We start from the raw sequence: 8,576 nt of genomic DNA, 5'->3' as shown, positions 1-8,576 counted from the left end.
ATTAATCCTAGGGTTTAATATTAATTCTAGGGTTTATTAAATTCATCAATCTTACAATTAGTATTGCAATGTTTCTAACCCTTTGGATTTACAATATTAATATTAGGGTTTATAACATTAACCCTAAGGTTTAATATTAGTCCATTGGGTTTCTAATCCCTTAGGTTATTAATATCAATAATCCCTTAATTTTATAATATTAATCCATAATATGTATAATGTTATGAAACCAACTCTCAAAAAGATAGAAAAGATAGTTGAACGCCTTAGAATTCAGCCTCTTCGAGGGGGCAACCTCCTTTACATTACACAAATGAACAATTCTTGGATGATTCAAATGACAAGACCTCCTTTTTATATATAGGAGTCTAAGGGGTCATAATATAATCAAAGCCGACATAACAATAATACTGTAAGGGCACAATAATAACAATAGTGGGCTTCTATGGGGCACAATAGTAACAATATGGGGACTACATGGGTACAACAATATAATAAGGGGGTTTTACTAATAACAATAAGGTGTTACACTAGTAGTATAGGGGCCTAACATGCCCCTCTCCTTCAAAAGTGTTGTCCTCAACGGTTGAGTAGTTCTTGATGCTTCTATATAAAATTCTTGTCCTCCCATGTGGAATATTCAGTGGGTAAGTTCTTCCACTTGATGAGATAATCTGTAATTGATCGATTTCGTAGCTGTCGGGCTCTTGTTTCTATGACTACTCCAGGTTCCAATGTGATTTTTCCTTCCTCTTCAAGTTCTGGCAATATTGTTTGAATTGGGATCTTCTGCAACTTTTGAATGAGTGGCCATACTTCTTCGTCCTTCTTCCATTCATCCATTGCTTCGTTTATCCAATCTAGTTGGATAATAGAAATAGCACAAAACAATGCTTCCATATCCTCATCCTTTATTGAGAGTGCATCTACAATAAAAAAATTCTTCCCTTTTCTATAGATGATGTCAAAGTCATAACCCAACATATTTGTGACCCATTTTTTATGTTCTTCTAAAGATAATATTTTTTCTAAAATGTATTTAAGACTATCATGATCCATTTTTACCTTGAAGTGTCTTCCCATTGGGTAAGGTCACCACTTCTTAAGTGCATGTAGTATTGCCAACATTTCCTTCTCATAAATAGCTTGCTTGAGATGTCTTCGTAAAAATACCCGATCACCTACATCAAAAAAATTTTCATTGTGATGTTGATCTACTTGTTGTTTCATTCGATTCTGCACCAAAGTCGTGTTATCCTTTAAAAGTTAGAGAACTTGTTGTTAATGCTCACTGTGATCTTTCACTGCTTGAACCTTTTTCTTCTTGATATTTCCTTCTATCTTGAGAGTTTGAGGAGTGGTAATTTCTTCCAATGCTTTACAAGATATGGTCGGATTCATTTCTTGATGCTCGATGTGATCTTTCTCTTCTTGAACATTTTTCTTCTTGATATGTCCTTCTATCTTGATAGTTTGAGGAGTAGTAATTTCGGCCAATGAATTACAAGATATGGTTGGATTCGTTTCTTCTTTCTCGATGTGATCTTTCACTTCTTAAACCTTTTTTTTCTTGATATGTCCTTCTATCATGAGAGTTTGAGTGGTAATTCTTGCCAATGATTTACAAGATATGGCCAGATTCATTTTTTCTTTCTCTGTGGTTGGGTCCTGGTGTATATCCTCTTCTTTTGATTTTTCTTGATCCTTTTCTTCCTCCTCTTCATACTCTACATAAAATAATTTCTTCTCAGCACACTTATGACCTTTAGTGCATTTTCTATCACAATTGTAACAAAGCACTTTTTCTCTTTTTTCTTCCAATTGTTTTGGTGTAAGCCTTGTAGGTTGTCTAGGAGAAGAAACGCTTCCATAATTATAGTCATGAGTGATGGGATTCCTTGTTTCCATAATTTCGCTTTCAATTTTTCTTGCCAACACGAATGCCTTCTCCAATGAATCAGGTTCCCAAAAACAAAACTCATGTTGAATTTTATCCTTTAAAGTCCCTATGAAGACATCAATCCTTTGCTTCTCTGGAATATAATTTACCCTTCTATTCAATTTTTGAAAGTCCTCAATGTGCTCTTCCAGTGAACCCTTTTGTTTGAGATTTATCAATTGGCTAAAGAAGGAGTTTCTCTTTGTATCCTTATAATGTGCTATCATTTCCTCCGTGAAAATTGACCACGTAACAAGTGGTTTATGAGAACAAAGCCCTTTATACCATAAAAATTGATCTGGTTCTAAATATGAAGATGAAATACATACCTTTTGTAACAGTGGTACACCATGTAGATCAAAATATTGCTCCATCTGAAGTATCCAATTTACCAGATCCTTGCAATCAAACTTCCTCATATCTCCTTTTCTTTATTTTAGGAGCTCAATCTTGAAATGACTATAACTCTGTAATTTCGGTTCTTCCAGTTCTAAAATTGCGACCTGCAGTAGCCCTCTACGTCATCTTTCCAATGTCACTAGTTTGATCGAATTTAGATTCTCCAAGAAATAATTATGCTTAATCTCCCAAGATGACCTGATTATATACCTTTTCAAAAGAGCGAACTTGTATGAAGTTCCATGTGTCACTGTTTTGGCCTTAGTATCTAAAAACTATACACGAGAAGCTACAGTCCGTCCTCTTTCTGTAACTTCTTACAAAATTTAAATATGATGCTCAAAACAAAAGTTATGATGATTTTACCTAGGTCACCTATTTGGAATGAAATTCGGGAGTTTGCAAAAAGGCCAACTTCCTCAGATCATATCTCTGCAAATATAGTGCGAAAAGCTCTGAATTTTGGACCCAGGTTCAGAACGATTTCAACCAAAATGGGTTTTTTTTATCATTTGAAACGTCACAGAAAAAGGTTATAGTGCAAATGCCATGATGACCTATTTGGAGTAGCAAAACCCTAGAATCCAAAGCTCTGATACCAAATGTTATGAAACCAACTCACAAAAAGATAGAAAAGATAGTTGAACGCCTTAGAATTCAGCCTCTTCAAGGGGGCAACCTCCTTTACATTACACAAACGAACAATTCTTGGATGACTCAAATGACAAGACCTCCTTTCTATATATAGGAGTCTAAGGGGTCATAATATAATTAGAGCTGACATAAGAATAATAATGTAAGGGCACAATAATCACAATAGTTGGCTTCTATGGGGCACAATAGTAACAATATGGGGACTACATGGGCACAACAATATAATAAGGGGGTTGTACTAATAACAATAACGTGTTACACTAGTAGTATAGGGGCCTAACATATAATAATATATAAAGGTTTATAATCTTAAGGTTCATAATAATAATTTTGGGTTTAATATATTTATTTTAGGGTTTATAATGTTAACCCTAGCGTTTATATTTGTAGGGTTTAATATTAATAGTATGGTTTATAATATTAATTGCAAGGTTTAATATTAATCCTTTGGGTTTATAATGTTAATCTCTTGGGTTTATAATATTAATACTTCTTTAGGTTTATAATATTAATAATTCCTTGGATATAAAATATCAATAATCCCTTGAGTTCATTTTATGATTGATAATATCAATAATATTCTTATGTTATTATAATATAATATTAATTATTATAAATTAGTATTATAATTATTGTCATAACTTTGATATAGTAATAATATTTTATAATTTTTTCGCTTATGGGAAAATTCGAGCAGATCAACCCCAAAGGGAGCGAGACTAGTAGGGCCTAACCCTAAGGGCATCAAGGAGAATTGACCCTGTGACCCCCTTATCGGCGAGGCGCTTAACAAGTTGAGAGAAGATTCTTTGGCAAAAATCACATTGGGATTCTTTTGTCGACGCGTTTCGAACCAATTAGTGTGGTTCATCGTCAGGACAAGTTGAATGAACAAATCTGGCCTTGCATATTAAATAGATAGAGCATCCAACGGATAAATATCTTGACCAGGTAATCATTATATTAACAATGACTAAGTTTGACCTGGAAATGGTAGGTTTGGACCAAGATTAGGGGTAAAACCTATGTTTAATTAAAAAAGTTACTACGGTTAGTTATATTCTTATTAAAATAAAAGTAAATGGACTATTTTATGAATTTTTAATTATAAAAATATATTAAAATAAATAAATTATAAAATAAACTAATTTAAATTAATAGATAGTTATCAAAGGTATTATCTATTTAGATATTAAAGTAATTAATAGTTAGATATAAAAGTTATTATAAATATTAGAGTAATATATAAATAGTTAGTTATATTTTTTATTAAAATGTAGGTTAAAGGGAATATTGCATATATTTATAGATATTAAAATAAATAAAATTAATTAATTTAATTTTAATAGATAGTTATCAAAAATATTAAAGTAATTAATAGTTAGATATAAAGTTATTAAATATTAGAGTAATATATAAATATAAATATATTTTTAAATAAATAAATTAATTTAAGTTAATAGATGGTTATCAAAGATATTATCTATATAAATATTAAAGTAATTAATAGTTAGATATAAAAGTAATTAAATATATACTTATTAGAGTATTATATAGATAGTTAGTTATATTTTTTTTAAATATACGTTAAAGAGACCATTTCATATATTTATATATATTAAAATAAATATAATTAATTAATTTTAAATTAATATTTATTTATAAAAAATATTAAATATATAAATATCATAGTAATTTTAGGGTTAGAAAGAATATTTTAAAATTTTTAAAATTAAATTAATAGTTAATTTAAGGTTTAAAATTAGTATATTATCATAGATTAATTTCAAGATTATTTGCTTTTGTTATTAGCAAAAAAAACAAATAGGATAAATTAAGTGTTATTACAATACCTCCAACTATATCAACCACAGCTCAAAGAACAAAGGTCACCAGAAATGGGAAACAACTGGGAAATTACTAAAAAGACAACAAGATCAAGCTATACAAAGGGAGGGAAAGAATGGAAAGAAACAACTAGGAGGAGAGGGCTGGGACCCCGCAACTACTGATCTTCTAGCCATCCTCTCTATTGAGATTGTTCAACCTTTCTTCCCTAAATTTCTGGTGGTAGAATTGTGACACTCTAGCAATAACACTAGCCTCCTCAATATTAAATATACAACGGGGACTCAACCAGTTGAGCTAACCCTTGGGATTGTAATAATATTTTATTATATAATAATTATTATCATAATTATATATATCTATTAATATTAATATTAATAATATTCTAATTATGTTTACTATTGTAGTTGTGTATGTAATTAATATATGTTTATATTAATCCTCGTTAGTACTTTCTAGGGTTCCCTTTCCCCTTTAATGAATTCTAATCATGATTGATTTCTCAAACAATATATGTGATTCAGCTAACGAATTCAATCGTAAGGCCACGATCGAAATATGTATTATACGGTCTCTGCGGGCAGAAATAAGCCTGATGTTTGCAAAGGTGAAAATGACAGAAAATAAGATGGTTGATTGAAAGGATCTACGTTTTTATTTGAAACGACCGCCATTTTAGCTGCATCACTTCTAAAAACAAAGTTTAAATTTAAGATTGCGGCAAAGATTATTCCTGATAAGAACTTGGATACAAGATTTATAATCACGGGGTGACCTGATTTTATCTTACCTAATCTCTAGGGCACTTAGATCTACAATCACGGGGTGACCTGATTTTTTCCGGTGCCATCGATTCATATTCTGTGGTGCTTTCATATTTTATACATGTTTGGTGTCTCAAATTCTGCGGTGTCATCGATTCATATTCTATGGTGCTCTCATATTTTATACAATTTTGGTGTCTCAAATTCTGCGGTGCCATTGATTATGTGGTGCCATTCTCTATGACACTTGATCATTATATAAGTAGATCTTTGCATGGTTCTGCGGATGTAGATCTCTACATGGTTCTACGGTGCCATCGATTATTTCGTGCCATCTCTTACCTAATCTCTACGACACTTGTATCATTATATAAATAGATTTTTGCGTGGTTTTGTGGGTGTAGACCTCTGCATGGTTCTACAGTCTCAATGGTTCGTCGAATAATCTGCGGGTGTATTCGTAGATCAGTCTACGGTTCAATCAACTCTGCATGGTTTTGTGGTCTCGGTGGTTCTGCAGTGTGATTTTTCCAAATACTTTTCCAATATTTGCAGTCTCAGCCATTCATCTTTCCAGATCCAATCTAGTCTACGGGCTACGGTTTGATCCAGGGGTCTGCGATCCGATTTGCTAATATCGGGTGCGCACATTCCTTATCCTTTTCTAATACATGTCTCATCATATATTTTCAAGTATGAATAATTCACCACAACTACCAAATATTACCAAAGGCAGACCTAGCATAGTTACTCTATGGAGCCTTAATGAGTATATAGAGTCTTTAGAGAAATGTATAGAAGAAAGAGAAGTCAAGCCACAAATAGAGTTAGAAACCATGCTAGAAAATAAATTCACATCTCTTGAAGACAAGATCCAGAAACAAATAGAAAATAAAATAGAACTATTGGAGAATAAAATGGAGGCAATAGAGATTAGGTTGCAGCTTATAGAAAAACAAAATCAAGATATGAACCAAACATCCCAGCAAGGAGATGCTGATACTTTAGAGAGTCTTAAAGTGAAGGACATGATTAAAGAACTATAAGAAAAATTTAATAGCTGCCTCACCCTAAATAGTGAGGCAAGTAAATTTGATACCAAACCAATTAAAGATGAAATGAAAAAATTGATAGAATTAGACCATGAGTGTAAGAAAAGGTCCTTAAACCTTATAGTCTTCGGTTTGAAAGAGGAGCTATATGAGGATACTTTAGCCATAGCCCAGACCGAATTACATAATAGATTACAAATTGAAACAACATGTCTCACATAAGCAACAAGGTTGGGGAAATTAACTAGGAATAAAGGAAGGCTGATCCGAATAAAGGTGAGCTCTACTAACTGTAAGTATAACATAATAAAACCTCAAGTCTAAAAGGAACGAGAATATTTATAAATTAATATCTCATTCCAGAAGATCAATCAAAATTAAGAAAGGAGGTTCAAAAGGTAAAAGAAGCTAGAAAGGAAGGAAAATGGGTTATAATTAGAAATAGAAAAGCCGTTATTCGATATAGAAACCAAAAATATAGTAATAAATAACAATTCAACATGCTCTAGATTCTTTCTTGGAACTGTCGGGGCTTTCCATGGAACAAAGGCCCCAAGCTAAGTCGGATCTCGAATAATGTTGATATTATATTGCTTGTTAAAACTTGGGAGCACGAAGAATCTAAGGTCCCTAACATAGATGGATTTGCACTATGGTCTACTTGGAACAAGCGATCGTCCCGTAGAGGCATTGGGGGTATAGCTTGTTACATTAAGAAGAACATCTCCCCCCATGCTAGGATATATAAAAATGACCCTTACAACCAATACAGTTGGATAGAGATTACTAACATTAATGATAAAAAGACCTACATAGCAATATGTTATTTCCCCCCACCAATTCTAACTTCTATAAGAAGAAGAATCTAGATAAAAATAATCCTTACAATGGTTTAGAGAATGATATTTTTAGCCTAGGAATGAAGGTAATATCCTTTTAATGGGTGAATTTAATGCTCAAACTTCAAGCAACCAAGCTATTCTTCTAAGCAATCATTCCAACCCTATTCCTATTTGGTTAGATGAACACCTTACTCTGGTTATCCAGTACAAAAGGAGCTATGGAGAACTCAGGGAGAATTTGTTTGGGTCGGAGCTAGTCAAGCTCGGTAGTGGTTAGGATCTTATAATTTGCAACGGTCTAAAGAAGTGGCCCAATTCTAGCTAGATGACCTGCATCCATGGGCTTGGTAGCAGCGTGGTAGACTATGTTATTTACGATCTCCCTTTATACAATGAAATAGTAAATTTTGACATCTTAAATGACCATGAGCTTGACTCTGATCATAGGCCTTTACTTATAACTCTCAATTTTGTCATGCATAGAGATCCCATATAAGATAATCCTTATAGCCAAAATAACTTAATCTTTGATAGAAATAAAATCGAACTCTTTCTAAATGAATTAAAAAATAATTTGCTCCCTTTATATAGAATAGACATCATAGAAGACCTCTATCATAATTTTACTACAACCCTCTCATATTCTATTAACAAGTTCTCAATTGAAGTTTCAAGTAATAAAACAAATAGAAAAACCAACCCATGGTATGACAAAGATTGTAAAAGTGTGAGAAGGAAGTTATTGATGAATCTCTTAAAATTGGCAAGATATAAATATACAAAGCCCTAACTAAAAGGAAAAAAAAGGCAGTATATTTGTAAAAGACAAGAGAATATTTAACACCTCTCTAAGGTACCTCCTAAGAAACTCTAGAGGTGGATTCTAACTAGGAAAACTAAAGATAATAATAAAATTGATTTACACGACTGGAATTCCTATCTTAAAAAGCTTTATGAATCTCGAAATGTCATGGATAACTTTGAAACCATGCTCACAACTAAAGGATTTTTCTCATTAGAAGACATTGATTTTGGCATTAAACTCCTCCAAAATGGGAAAGCTAAGGACAGTGAGGGT

Source organism: Pinus tabuliformis, chromosome J (assembly GCF_031772625.1).
Source record: "Pinus tabuliformis cultivar Carrire ecotype Pingquan chromosome J, CPIR1, whole genome shotgun sequence".
In the NCBI taxonomy this organism is placed as follows: domain Eukaryota; kingdom Viridiplantae; phylum Streptophyta; class Pinopsida; order Pinales; family Pinaceae; genus Pinus; species Pinus tabuliformis.
This window is presented reverse-complemented; position numbering follows the sequence as displayed.